Below are 15,437 nucleotides of genomic sequence, written 5' to 3' on the forward strand. Positions count from 1 at the left end.
GAAAGAGCTTTCGACAGTGCAAAATGGTGCAAGATGTTCGAAATTCTTAGGGGTAAGCTACAGTGAGAGATGGGTAGTATAAAATATGTACTAGAGCCGGAGGGAAAATAAGAGTGGACGACCAAGAACGATGTGCTCGGATTAAGAAATGTGTAAGACAGGGATGCAGTCTCTCGCCGCTACTGTTTAACCTGTTCATCGAAGAATCAATGCCGGCCGCTGTGGCCAAGCGGTTCTAGGCGCTTCAGTCTGGAACCGCACTGCTGAAACGGTCGCAGGTTCGAATCCTGCCACTGGCATGGATGTGTGTGACGTCCTTAGGTTAGTTAGGTTTAAGTAGTTCTAAGTTCTAGGGGACTGATGACCTCAGAAGTTAAGTCCCATAGTGCTCAGAGCCGTTTGAATCTTGTAACTGGGAGTCACTTGTGACTATACACGAGGTTTCCACACTCCTAACCGTCCGTAGGTTCGCTATTTCCGATGTGATAGTGAGGTGTAAACGTGAAGGGAAACGTACAGCACAAAATCCTACAGGCCGACCTCGTCTGTTGACTGACAGAGACCGCCGACAGTTGAAGAGGGTCGTAATGTGTAATAGGCAGACATCTATCTAGACCATCACATAGTAATTCGAAAGTGCGTCAGGATCCACTGCAAGTACTATGACAGTTAGGCGGGAGGTGAGAAAACTTGGATTTCATGGTCGAGCGGCTACTCATAAGCCACACATCACGCCGGTAAATGCCAAACGACGCCTCGTTTGGTGTACGGAGCGTAAACAATAGACGACTGAACAGTGGAAAAACGTTGTGTGGAGTGACGAATCACGGTGCACAATGTGGCCATCCGATGGCAGGGTGTGGTTATGGCGAATGCCCAGTGAACTTTATCTGCTAGCGTGTGTAGTGCCAACAGTAAAATTCGCAGGCGGTGGTGTTATTGTGTGATCGTGTTTTTCATGGAGGGGCTTGCCCCAGTTATTGTTTAGCGTGGCACTATCACAGCACAGGTCTATATTGATGTTTTAAGCACCTTCTTGCTTCCCACTGTTGAAGAGCTATACGGGGATGGCGACTGCATCTTTCAACAGGATCGAGCACCTGTTCATAATGCACGGCCTGTGGCGGAGTGGTTACACGACAATAACATCCCTGTAACGGACTGGCTTGCACAGAGTCTTGACCTGAATCCTACAGAACACCTTCGGGATGTTTTGGAACGCTGACTTATTGCCAGGCCTCACCGACCGACATCGATAGCTCTCCTCAGTGCAGCACTCCGTGAAGAATGGGCTGCCATTCCCCAAGAAACCTTCCAGAAGTTGATTTAATGTACGCCTGCGAGAGTGGAAGCTGGCATCAAGGCTAAGAGTGGGCCAACACCGTATTGAATTCCAGCATTACCGAGGAAGGCCGCAAGGAACTTGTAAGTCATTTTCAGCCACATGTCCGGATAATTTTGATCACATAGTGTATAAAAGAGAAAAATATTTTTGAGGGAAGGGGTTTGTCATACACACGTATCGCGCCCGGCCGAAGTGGCCGTGCGGTTAAAGGCGCTGCAGTCTGGAACCGCAAGACCGCTACGGTCGCTGGTTCGAATCCTGCCTCGAGCATGGATGTTTGTGATGTCCTTAGGTTAGTTAGGTTTAACTAGTTCTAAGTTCTAGGGGACTAATGACCTCAGAAGTTGAGTCCCATAGTGCTCAGAACCATTTGAACACGTATCGCTTCTCTCTCTCTCTCTCTCTCTGTCTCTTTCGACTTGCCGTAACGTCCATTCGCCCGCACACGTTTCCGCAATCAATCTTCATTCCTGTCGTCTATGGCCTGTGGTGCAGCACGGATGCCTCGGCTCCTTTTGTCCATACACAGTATACTTTCACCACATAGGCACCCTAACAGTTTACGAACTTAGCTGTTTGGGAAATACTTCAACCCGTGGCCCGAAACCCAATGATCTTGCCCTGTTCTGTTTTCCGCGTCCCTTAGACACGCTTTGCGTATCCTACACTGCTAGTGGTGCCACCTGCCGCCTGTGAATGGTTATTGTACGTCGACGTCGAACACAGGCGGTCGTCACAGTAATGTGTATAATACTGTACAACAACTTTCGGAAACAAACTTCGTATGGAAGTTAATTTACGGCCATTAGCCGAAATGTTAATTAATTATTTGACTGCAGTTGACTGAAATATTAAGCATTGAATTAAAAATTTACGGATGCCAGTTCATGTTTGAGGAAAATTTATGAATTAGTGTCTGTTTAGTTGCAAATAAGATCATGTAACAATTACTGAGATGGATTTAGACGGTAAATTTAATGTACACTACTGGCCATTAAAATTGCTACACCAAGAAGAAATGAAGATGATGAACGGGTATTCATTGGACAAATGTATTATACTAGAACTGACATATGGTTACATTTTCACGAAATTTGGGTGCATAGATTCTGAGAAATCAGTACCGAATAACCACCTCTGGCCGTAATAACGGCCTTAATACGACTGGGCATTGAGTCAAACAGAGCTTGGATGGCGTGTACAGGTACAGCTGCCCATGCAGCTTCAACACAATACCACAGTTCATCAAGAGTAGTGACTGGCGTATTGTGACGAGCCAGTTGCTCGGCCACCATTGACCAGACGTTTTCAATTGGTGAGAGATCTGGAGAATGTTCTCGCCAGGGCAGCAATCGTACATTTTCAGTATCCAGAAAGGCCCGTACAGGACCTTCAACATGCGGTCGTGCATTATCCTGCTGAAATGTAGGGTTTCGCAGGGATCGAATGAAGGGTAGAACCACGGGTCGTAACACATCTGAAATGTAACGTCCACTGTTCAAAGTTCCGTCAATGGGAACAAGAGGTTGTAACGCTACCGCCCGCTCGGACGTACGTTAACTCTATAAAGCCTGTACTGTAATAAGTTCACGGGCTTCACCTTAAAAACAAGGATTTTAGTACATAATTTGACCGCGTGTACCTAATGGAAGCAAGATCGAACCTATACTCAGTTAGTAACTACAGTGATGCGTCAAGCAAATGTAAAGTATAATTACGCGTTCGCATGGACAAGAAGTACACACAGTAGATATTACCAATGATTAATAATTCGGTCGCCAGCCTAATTAGGCATTGAGTGAGTTTTTCCTTGTACAAGTGAGTGCATTTACAAGCATAACAACACGTAGTACTGTTGCGTTATATGGCAAAGTTTGGCATAGGAAAAATCCACTGAACTAAAGTTTTCTCCTTTTGTACTAAATTGGACGAGCTATAAATACACAACACCACACAGCAATGATTACTACGAACTGCATTTTGTATATTGATCAGACTGAAATCGGGCATAGATTACCCTAGAATTAGCAATCTTGAAAGCACACATACAATGTCACTATTAAATTTGGAAAAAACACTAATACACTTAGGTTTAATATAGAACTTAACTTTGCTGTTCAAATCTGATCAGTACACTTCAAAATGTGAAAGAATGGGCAAGAGAAGGAGGGGCCCTGAAACTGTTATTGTCGTTATACTGAAACTATTAAGTCCTGAAGGTAAATTAACACTCAAAATTATCAATCTATGGATTATTACTCTTTTCTCTTATTTCTGAATTAATTAACTATCATTCTTTCTGTCTCAAATTAATTAAGTGCCATTGCTAGCTCAATTCAAAATTTATCTTTCAATTTAATCAAACTGTTGTTCTTTACTAACATTTGCATTAACACACCTAAATTTAAACTTCTTTATAGCATAGATTTGTCTGCAGATAATTTAATACTAACTTTAAACTTTCAATTTGGGATACTCGGGTTGCACAATATGTGGTAAGGACCCTGTCTAGGTCAATGATAAGGATAAGTAATGGCTAAGGCAATTCTGGTAAAAGTCACGTTATTATTGAACAGTTAGAAACAGTTTCGACACTGGTCCACACAGATACACTTCTAAAGATGAAATAAATGTTTGACCTGTGCACGTCGGTGCGGTGGATGGCGGGCAGCGAGATAGCGAGAAGCACAGCACACATGCAAGCACGGCTAAGGCTCTCACTGCATCGGCACTTTCCTTCTTCTTAGCGTCGTAATCTTTCCAATTTTGTGCCTAAGAACATAGCCATGCCAAGTAGTCGTCGGAATCGGCACATCCGAGGCTCAATGGAAACCACTTTTCCTGGATATCCTCCTCAGTACAGTACATGTTCCTCTGACCGATGCCCAACTCCGACTGACTTACTGAGCCCGTTGTGCTGAACCGCGCCAGTGTGCGTTTTCCCGCGCTCGCCTACTTCCACCTTTTCCCGCTCCCCTACAGGTAGGGTATTCCCCACAGGTTTTCTACTACACATATCCTAATGCATTACCTACGTATGGACCAAGTGTATAAATTACAATTTTCACATCTTACAATAGTTTTAACATTAAATACACTTTCTTTTGATTGTCACATTGCTTGAAATCTAACATAAATAATAACATTCATTTTCAAAAGTTGCTTACAGTTTCTTTAACATGACACGAAAAGAAAAAGAAATTCAAAACATTGCTTACATTAATTTATCTAAATTCATAAAGAAAAAAAATTATTATATGTACAGTTGTCGTTACACATGCCCCTGTTTCCAGAAAATTTTCTTAAGTCCAAATTTTATGGGAACACTAAACTTTACAATTATACAGTGGTTCTGAATCTTTACGTAAATGTCCAAAAAGATTTGTACTACATATTTCCTTTCACTCACTGTATATAGGTTTATACTTTCTCAACACACCAAGACCAATTTCTCGTTATTTACTTAAGTGCCTTTTGCACAGTCCGACTTCCCACCATAACATTACTCAAATAGCAATTTAATCATTTTTTCTAACTTCTTCAATAAATTATTTCAGATTATGGAATCCAAACATTTAACTACAAAAACAAATGCATATTTTGTATACACTATAAGATAATTTGTTGCTGCTTGCTTTGAATAGCAGGCCATTTCCTTACTTACTAAACAAAACACACACACAAAATTTTCAGAAAATTAACTATACATATTTGCCTATTATGCGGATTTGGGCAGTCCTTTTCACTTCATATTGTCACATCTCCTGGATCACATTTACAATTTTCCATTGACTATTTATCTGCCCTCATTGGTATTTGGCAGTCCTTCATATTATGGTTCATACACTGCCCATTTTCATTTTTGACAGTTCCATCTTTTATCTGGCCGATAGCATTTATCCTTTCTTTTCAGTCCTTTTCTCCATACATTTTTACAGTTACAGTACAATTGGTAATCTGAAACTCACATAACTACATTAGCACACTTTCACGGGTATACAGACATTTACAAAGATTAGTTAAATTTGAAATAACTAGGGTTCAGCATAAGATACAGCACAATTACTCGTTCCTAGGAACATACAGTTTCAGGTCCACAATATTTCTTACACCTAAAGGTCTTTTGGATTTTGGGTAGATCAGGTAGTAAGCATTATCGTGTGGAATATTCTGTATTATATATGGTCCATTATAAATATATTTAAATTTGGAAATTTCATGGTTTAGTTCACTAGACTTTTCGTGGGTTTTTAAAAGAACATAATCCCCAATTTTAAATTTTGAAACTTTTAGATTTTTATCGTGTCTTCTAGACCTAGATTCAGCTTTTTTCTTTGCCCTTTTTATTACCAATTCTTTCTTTTGATTCAATCCCAAACTTGTACAAGGTGGAAACTCTAATTTTTCTTCAATTAAACTTTTACTACTTCTACCTAACAAAATTTCTTCCGGTGGGAATCCTGTAGTTTCGTGATGTAATGTGTTCATGACATTCTCAAAATCCGATATAAATCTGCCCCAGGCTCTATGATTGTGACTGCAGTATGTTCTACACAATCTCCCGACTTCTCGCATGTACCTTTCAACCGGGTTGCTTGCAGGATGGTAGGCTGCGATATATTTAACCTCCACACTATTTTTCTCCATTCCTTCTTTCCAAATTTTGGATATGAATTGGGGTCCATTGTCAGATAGTACTGCCTTGGGTTTCCCGATGGTCCTGAAGTATTCGACCATCCTGCTGAATACAGCTTTAGCTGTTGCTTTTTTCAAGGGGTATAATTTCACAAATTTTGAAAATACTTCCAAAATCACCAAAATATATGCACAATTCCCCGAAGTCTTTGGGAGGGGACCATATAAATCTACCGATAATAAGTCTAGGGTGTCTTCAGGCAACGTACTTTGCATTGGTCCCCTACTAGTTTTGTTCTGCACTTTGGCCTTTTGACAGACATCACATGACTTAATCCGTTCCTTCACCTTCTTACTTACACTACCAGTAACCACCACAACATTATTCAGTTTATCCAAACATTTCTTTGGCCCACTATGCCCCAATGCTAAATGAAAATAATCTATGACATCAGTATCAAACTGGTTTGGCCAACATACCCTCCATTCCTCAGTAACTAAATCTTTCCTTCTATATAAAATGCCTCTATAAATTTTGTAATATTTCTTAATTTGAGGATACTGCACACTGTCAAAATTTACCTTCACTGATTTCCAGGTCGAATCCTCATTCTGATGGTATCTCATATTTTTACATACCTGCTCAATTTTCCTCTTTCCTGAAACCTCTTTCATATACAGCAAATAAACAATTTTTTCAGCCTTCAGTTGCAAGGTAATTTTACTCGTTTACCTAGGTTTCGATTCCAGTAATGGAATCTTCTTCAGAACAAAAATTGAAATTATTTTGTGAGCCAAACACTGGCTCACAAAATAATTTCAATTTTTGTTCTGAAGAAGATTCCATTACTGGAATCGAAACCTAGGTAAACGAGTAAAATTACCTTGCAACTGAAGGCTGAAAAAATTGTTTATTTGCTGTACATTTCACAGTTGCCGACACGCTGCAATATGTTAAAGATTTGCTCTTTCATACACCTTATCTGAAAAGTACCCTCTTCACCATTTTCATTGGGCACTTCCCTCATTCCATTAGGCAATCGAGATACGGCATCTGCCACATAATTCTCAGTACCTTTAACATAGCAAATATCGTAATCGAATTGTCGCAGGTACAAAGCCCAACGAGTCAGCCTACCATTAAGTAAACGGCAATCTTTAAGAAAAGTTAAAGCTTTGTGGTCGGTATGTATAATGAGCTTATGGCCCCACAGATAATTTCTAAATTTCTTTAGCCCCCATATAATGGCTAAAGCTTCCTTTTCCGAAATAGTGTAGTTTCTCTCGTATTTTGTTAGGGTTCTACTTGCAAATGCGATAGTCCAGTGTTCGATTTCTTTGCCCTCACAGATTTCTTGGAAAACTTCTATGCCAATTCCATAAGCACTGCTGTCAGTACTCATATGGAAAGGTTTTGACAGTATGGGGTGATGCAAAATATTGTCATTCAAAAGTTCCCTTTTTAAGTTTTCAAAATCTCTCTTGACGAATTTTCTATAGAACCCACATAAACCTAAAAAGGCTTTCAACTGTTTTCTATTTCTAGGAGCTGGACATCCTGATATTGCACTTAACTTTTCCGGATCCTTGCCAATACCGTTTGTAGTAATAATGTGCCCCATAAACTTTATTTCCGATTTCACCAATTCACATTTCTTCCATTTAAGTGTCATGCCCCCTGCTTGTAGAGCAACAAAAACTTTCTGCAATAACTCGCAATGCTCTTGCCATGTTTCTGTAGCAATCAGTAAATCATCTACATAAATGGTTAGCCGGGAACTCAGTTCTCTACCTAACACAAAGTCCAGTGCCCTAATAAAGACTGCCACAGATGTGCTAAGCCCGAATGGCACTACTTTATACTGATAGCATTTTCCGGCGAATAGAAAAGCGGTATATTTGCGGGATTCTTTACTCAATGGGATTTGCCAGTACCCGGCGGTGATGTCCAGACTGGTTAAATATTTCACGTTATAAAATTTTTGGAGCATTTCGTCCAGATTTTCAGATCTATCTATTTCCTTCTTTACAATTTTGTTAAAAGTCCTGGCGTCGATAACTACTCTCACTCCCCCATCCCTTTTGTTCACGATAATAAGGGGACTATTATATTCGCTACTACTTCGTTCCATTACCCCCCATTCTATCATTTTATCTATCTCCTCTTGAACAGCCTGCCTCTTTGATATGGGTATCGAAAACGGTCTTACGAAGAAAGGTTTATGCTCTATTGTCTCAATCTGGTATTCAAAATTCTTAACTAGGCCAGGTTTGTCCGAAAATACGGGGCTGTTACTATCTAAAATTCTAAGCAATTCTGCTTTCTGTTCAGGAGATATTCCCTCTAAATTTTCCACCATTCCCTTAAATTCATGCCCCTTCTCGTCACTCTCATTTAATAATCTCTGGACATGGTATACCTCGTACTTGTTTGTCAACCCATCATTCCCTTGGTCGATCTCCAACAACAAAGAATCAATTTCTGAATCAAACATTTTCCCAATTTTCTCAAAATTTAATTCCAAATTCCTAAATGTACTATTAATTTTGATCACTCCCTGGCTACAATCAATAATAACCTTTTCTTTATCCAACCAATCTATCCCCAAAATCATTTCAGTACTCAAGTCTGGCACAACCAAAAATTCATGTTCAAAGTTTTGTCCTTTTATACTAAATTCAACCAAAATCTGGTTCTTTACCGGCTTGCTAGCCTTGCCAGTTGCACCAACAATTTTTACACCTGTTACAGACATAATTACTAGCCCAGGCTTATCACAAATGTGTTCGAAAAATGACTGGGAAATTGCACTTATCTGAGACCCAGTATCAAGAAGTACTTGCAATTTCATGTTATAAATTTCAACTGGTATTATAGTTTGTTTAACCGTCGAATGTCTTTCATTATCGTGGTCTTCCTTGAGCAAATCCGGGTCGACGATAACATCGTCCCAAGATATGCTTTTAACATTCACTTCACATATATCTGGCGGTTTCTTTGGTTCCGGGAGTTCAAAGTCATTAATTACCTGAACTCTTTGCGAGATAAACCCTGAGTTGTCCGGTGGTTCTTTCTTTCTTTGTTCTGTTTCAACGTCTGGATTTTGTTTTAATACTTCGTCATCATTAGGTACAATTTCGCAATTAGCTGCATTCCCATTATTTCCACTAATTTTCTCATACCCCCTTTCAGTAAAAGTATATTCACTTTCTTTTACACCTGAAAATTCATCTTCACTAGAGTCATCACTACACTCTTCCTCAACATCAGATTCGCTTAAGTACGCTACTTTTGCACAATAGGGAAAGTTAGTATATTCAATTTTGTCTGTATTTGCGTATCTTTCATCATCTGAACTATCGTCGGAATCCGACCATTCCGGATCGCTTTCAGGTTCTAACATAAAAGCTTTTCTGAGACAGGCACTATGTTCTTCCTCTGTATTGTCGTCAGGCTTGGATTTTAATTCAATCTCCTCTTTTGGCAAAACGGCCTCATCACCAGATTTATTTACATCTACTGTGACTTCATATTCAGTGTAATCCTCGTGGACTTTAATTACTTTCAGGAAATCATCTGCCCCTTCTCCACGGTGCCTCTCGGTAGCAGCTTGTACTATTGGCGGATTGTTAGCAGAAGTTATTCCCTCGTCGATGCTGAGGATTTCATCCTCTAACTCCTTCCTATTATTAATCTGCGTCCTATTGGCGGCACGCGTACTTTGCGCGGCGCTATTTATTCTCTCCTCTTCCAATTCGGGCCACGTCACCTTATTGACGCCCCTATCATTTCCTTTTCTTTTAACTAATTTCTTCCTCTCATACTCCTTCTTAAAATCCTCCCACTCACTTTGCTTTAGGCCCTTGTACAGATCGTCGATCTGCACATGCCAATCAGTTACTTCTGCTAATTCATTATCGCCTTTTACCTCATTGCAAACACTGCTAACCGCACCTTTCCGTGTACTTCCAATCTCATTTTTTGTTTCCTTTGCCACCGAATTATCACTCATAGAATTTTCATTATCTCTTACGGCTACGTTCGTACCTACTGCCGCCGTATTGCTAACGGCTTCCTTCCGAACAGATGTTCTGCTAGGCTGGGCCGTTGCCCTCTGATGCTCCACTCGCCTGTTAACCTGGAGCGCTCTTTGCGGCCGAGATGACTCATGCTGGCTCGCACCTGACGCTTGTCTCGCCACAACACATTGCGTCGTTTCACGCCTGTCTCTAACCTGTCTCTTTACATTACGGTCGGTCCGGTATCTTTTCTTAAATCGGGGCCGGTATGTATTGTCCGCTTCCGTTTGGCCCGCAACGTTCGCGGAAATTAGTTTCCCGCGTCATTATTATTTTGCGCGGTATACTCTCTACCGCGACCTGGATAATTTCCTCTGCCTCTTCCTCTGCCTCTTCCTCTCTGTATTACATTGACGCGAAATCCATCGCCGTCATTTCTTTCGTCATTGTTTCGGTTATTATGGTTACCAAAGTTTTGATAATTGGCACGACTTGCGCACCAATGATCTTCGTCTTCGACTCTTTCGAGAAATGCTTGGAAGCTCCGATGATTGCTTCCTACATACCTCTTAGAATCTTCTGGAAGCTTTTTATACAGTTCCCAGATAATTTCCGAATCTGATCTTCTACCTCTTAAATGCGTCAATTTCCTGTACCAAAACTCGCAGAAATCTTTCAAAGAATTCCTGTCCCTGTTATCATGCTGTTTGGCCATGATAAACTCGCGCCATAAATGGTCCTGCTTTTGTTCAGACCAATATTCTTCCGTAAATCTTTGCCTGAATTCTTCGAACGTCATTCGTTCGGTATTTAAATTGATTTCCCAGCGTTTAGCGTCACCTGCTAAGGCGCTAATTACTACGTTTATCTTTTCCTGATCAGACAAGTGCTCAGGAAATATTCTCTCGCAATTTTTGATAAAACCTAACGGATGCCACCCGTTATGTTTCTTGGCTGGATCGAAGCGTTCCTCACCTTCTAATAGCTTCGTAATTGGTGTGCCATTACAGACCACACCTGGCGTATCTTTAATTTTGCTCTCCAGATCGAAAATTCTGCCTTGAATTTTCGTAGTATTTTGTTCGCAATTTTGAACACATCCGGTTACTTTTTTATCTAAATCCCTTTCAGTGTCTAAAAGTACCTTTTTCAACTGAGATATTCCGTATTGACATTCGTTTACGATCTCAGTTTTAAGACCGAAAACTTTTTCGTCTACCTTAGTTTCAACCAGAGGTTCTACTTTCTCTTGGATGTTGAGAATTTCAACATCGAATCTACTGTTAATGTTACCAATTTCCTCCTGCATAGTATCCATATTTTTGTTAATGGTATCAATTTCAAATTTCATATTGTTTACCACAGCACTTAAATTACCCATTTTTTGTTCTACCTGTTCTATTTGTTTACTAATTTTAATTCCCTGTCCTTCAACCTGTGCTTTAATCTGATCACTTTGAGTTTTGATCTGCTGATTAACGTGAGTTTTAAGCTTCTCGTTCTGTGTTTTGAGTTGATGGCTCTGTGTTTTAAGTTGCTCGTCAACGTGTGTTTTTAGCTGCTCATTCTGTGTTTTGAGCTGCTCGTCAACGTGTGTGTTTAGCTGATAGCTCTGTGTTTTAAGTTGCTCTGCAACGTGTGTTTTGAGCTGATTAACCCGATTGCCGACTTGTTTTTGAAGTTGCTCATTCTGCCCTGCAATTTGTTTGGTTAATTGTTCAAAAAAGTCGTTCATGCTTAAAATTTTTACACTGTTTTGTTCTACGAAATCGGTGTGTTCCGATTCTACTTCAGAAATTTCTTTCGGTTCTTTCTTTATCTGTGGTGAATCAAATATGTCAGTGGATTCGTTCACGTACCCACTATCATCTACAAAGTCACCCTCTTCTTCCCGTTTTGTCCCTTGCTGTGTTCGAGACGATCTCGACATTTCAATCTGTTCGTTGACGTGTTCATGGTATTGTATGTACGCCAATTGTCTTCCGCTAACGCCATCTGTTATCTGGCCGCGTAAACTCCGGCTACTGCCAGCCACATTCACCATTTCGCTTGGCGCATCTACCCCGTCTACGTTTCTGTCCATATTGAATGCCAACTGTACCACACTATTATACTTGACTCACACTGCAGTTTATTTTACTGAACTTTATTGCTATTCGTGCCACTGAACATCCACTGTTCGGTCTTTACGTTAATTTGTAACAGACAACACTGGATGTCCTGTCACCGGGAAGCCACTTGTAACGCTACAGCCCGCTCGGACGTACGTTAACTCTATAAAGCCTGTACTGTGATAAGTTCACGGGCTTCACCTTAAAAACAAGGATTTTAGTACATAATTTGACCGCGTGTACCTAATGGAAGCAAGGTCGAACCTATACTCAGTTAGTAACTACAGTGATGCGTCAAGCAAATGTAAAGTATAATTACGCGTTCGCATGGACAAGAAGTACACACAGTAGATATTACCAATGATTAATAATTCGGTCGCCAGCCTAATTAGGCATTGAGTGAGTTTTTCCTTGTACAAGTGAGTGCATTTACAAGCATAACAACACGTAGTACTGTTGCGTTATATGGCAAAGTTTGGCATAGGAAAAATCCACTGAACTAAAGTTTTCTCCTTTTGTACTAAATTGGACGAGCTATAAATACACAACACCACACAGCAATGATTACTACAAACTGCATTTTGTATATTGATCAGACTGAAATCGGGCATAGATTACCCTAGAATTAGCAATCTTGAAATCACACATACAATGTCACTATTAAATTTGGAAAAAACACTAATACACTTAGGTTTAATATAGAACTTAACTTTGCTGTTCAAATCTGATCAGTACACTTCAAAATGTGAAAGAATGGGCAAGAGAAGGGGGGGCCCTGAAACTGTTATTGTCGTTATACTGAAACTATTAAGTCCTGAAGGTAAATTAACACTCAAAATTATCAGTCTATGGATTATTACTCTTTTCTCTTATTTCTGAATTAATTAACTATCATTCTTTCTGTCTCAAATTAATTAAGTGTCATTGCTAGCTCAATTCAAAATTTATCTTTCAATTTAATCAAACTGTTGTTCTTTACTAACATTTGCATTAACACACCTAAATTTAAACTTCTTTATAGCATAGATTTGTCTGCAGATAATTTAATACTAACTTTAAACTTTCAATTCGGGATACTCGGGTTGCACAATATGTGGTAAGGACCCTGTCTAGGTCAATGATAAGGATAAGTAATGGCTAAGGCAATTCTGGTAAAAGTCACATTATTATTGAACAGTTAGAAACAGTTTCGACACTGGTCCACACAGATACACTTCTAAAGATGAAATAAATGTTTGACCTGTGCACGTCGGTGCGGTGGATGGCGAGCAGCGAGATAGCGAGAAGCACAGCACACATGCAAGCACGGCTAAGGCTCTCACTGCATCGGCACTTTCCTTCTTCTTAGCGTCGTAATCTTTCCAATTTTGTGCCTAAGAACATAGCCATGCCAAGCAGTCGTCGGAATCGGCACATCCGAGGCTCAATGGAAACCACTTTTCCTGGATAGCCTCCTCAGTACAGTACATGTTCCTCTGACCGATGCCCAACTCCGACTGACTTACTGAGCCCGTTGTCCCGAACCGCGCCAGTGTGCGTTTTCCCGCGCTCGCCTACTTCCACCTTTTCCCGCTCCCCTACAGGTAGGGTATTCCCCACAGGTTTTCTACTACACATATCCTAATGCATTACCTACGTATGGACCAAGTGTATAAATTACAATTTTCACATCTTACAATAGTTTTAACATTAAATACACTTTCTTTTGATTGTCACATTGCTTGAAATCTAACATAAATAATAACATTCATTTTCAAAAGTTGCTTACAGTTTCTTTAACATGACACGAAAACAAAAAGAAATTCAAAACATTGCTTACATTAATTATCTAAATTCATAAAGAAAAAAAATTATTATATGTACAGTTGTCGTTACAAGGGGACCGAGACGTGTAATCAATGGCAGCCCATACCATCACGCCGGGTGATACGCCAGTATGTCGATGACGACTACACGCTCCCAATGTGTGTTCACCGCGATGTCGCCAAACACGGGTGCGACCATCATGATGCTGTAAACATAACCTGGATTCATCCAAAAAAATTACGTTTTGCCATTCGTGCACCCAGGTTCGTCTTTGAGTACACCATCGCAGGCGCTTCTATCTGTGATGCAGCGTCAAGGGTAACCGCAGCCATTGTCTCCGAGCTGATAGTCCATGCTGCTGCAAACGTCATCGAACTGTTCGTGCAGATGGTTGTTGTCTTGCAAACGTCCCCATCTGTTGACTCAGGGGTCGAGACGTGGCTGCACGATCAGTTACAGCCATGTGGATAAATGCCTGTCATCTCGACTGCTAGTGATACGAGGCCGTTGGGATCCAGCACGGCGTTCCGTATTACCCTCCTGATCCCACCGGTTCCATATTCTGCTAACAGTCATTGGATCTCAACCAACGCGAGCAGCAATGTTGCCATACGATAAACCGCAATCGCGATAGGCTACATTCCGACCTTTATCAAATTCGGAAACGTGATGGTACGCGTTTCTCCTCCTTACGCGAGACATCACAACAACGTTTCACCAGGCAACGCCTGTCAACTGCTGTTTGTGTATGAGAAATCGGTTGGAAGCTTTCCTCATGTCAACACGTTGTAGGTGTCGCCACCGGTGCCAACCTTGTGTGAATGCTCTGAAAAACTAATCATTTGCATATCATGGCATCTTCTTCCTGTCGACTAAATTTCGCGTCTGTAGCACGTCATCTTCGTGGTGTAGCAATTTTAATGGCCAGTAGTGTACATGTGGAAGCACGACTGAAAGTGTCACTGTACCTGTTATAGTATTAAGTTCTGTCATGGGAGAAATACATATATAACTTGAATGAAAGTTAATAATTACTGCAATAAAAGACTGTAGAATCAGTGAAAACCATAGAGACGCGCTTCTAGCAAGGCAAAACATAAAGCGGTCTGGACAGAGCAATGTTAATCACGTCAATGTGAACTGTCGTCCGGCTTTGTGAAGCAATGCCTGCTATTATTCAGTACCAGTTGATACAGAAGTTATGCTCAACATAGCTTTGCAGCTAGTAGCAGCCACTAGAAACAACGTCTAAATTATGAAAGCCAAGATTACATGACACGTGTGTGAAACACATACAGCATGAACTTTTGTTTAAATACTGAAATTTATTACACTTTGCCAATAATTTCAAGTTAATTTTAACACGCACTAAATTTCTTTATCAAATCGTTTTACAATATAGTTGATGTGCTCCATCGAAACCTGAATTTCGTTAATTATCACTGCTTCTAGTTTCTTAAATCAGTTAAATTCAACTGTTAATGGCTCGTGCACTTAAGCACTTAACGTCTTTCAAGTCG

This window comes from Schistocerca cancellata, chromosome 2 (genome assembly GCF_023864275.1).
Source record: "Schistocerca cancellata isolate TAMUIC-IGC-003103 chromosome 2, iqSchCanc2.1, whole genome shotgun sequence".
In the NCBI taxonomy this organism is placed as follows: domain Eukaryota; kingdom Metazoa; phylum Arthropoda; class Insecta; order Orthoptera; family Acrididae; genus Schistocerca; species Schistocerca cancellata.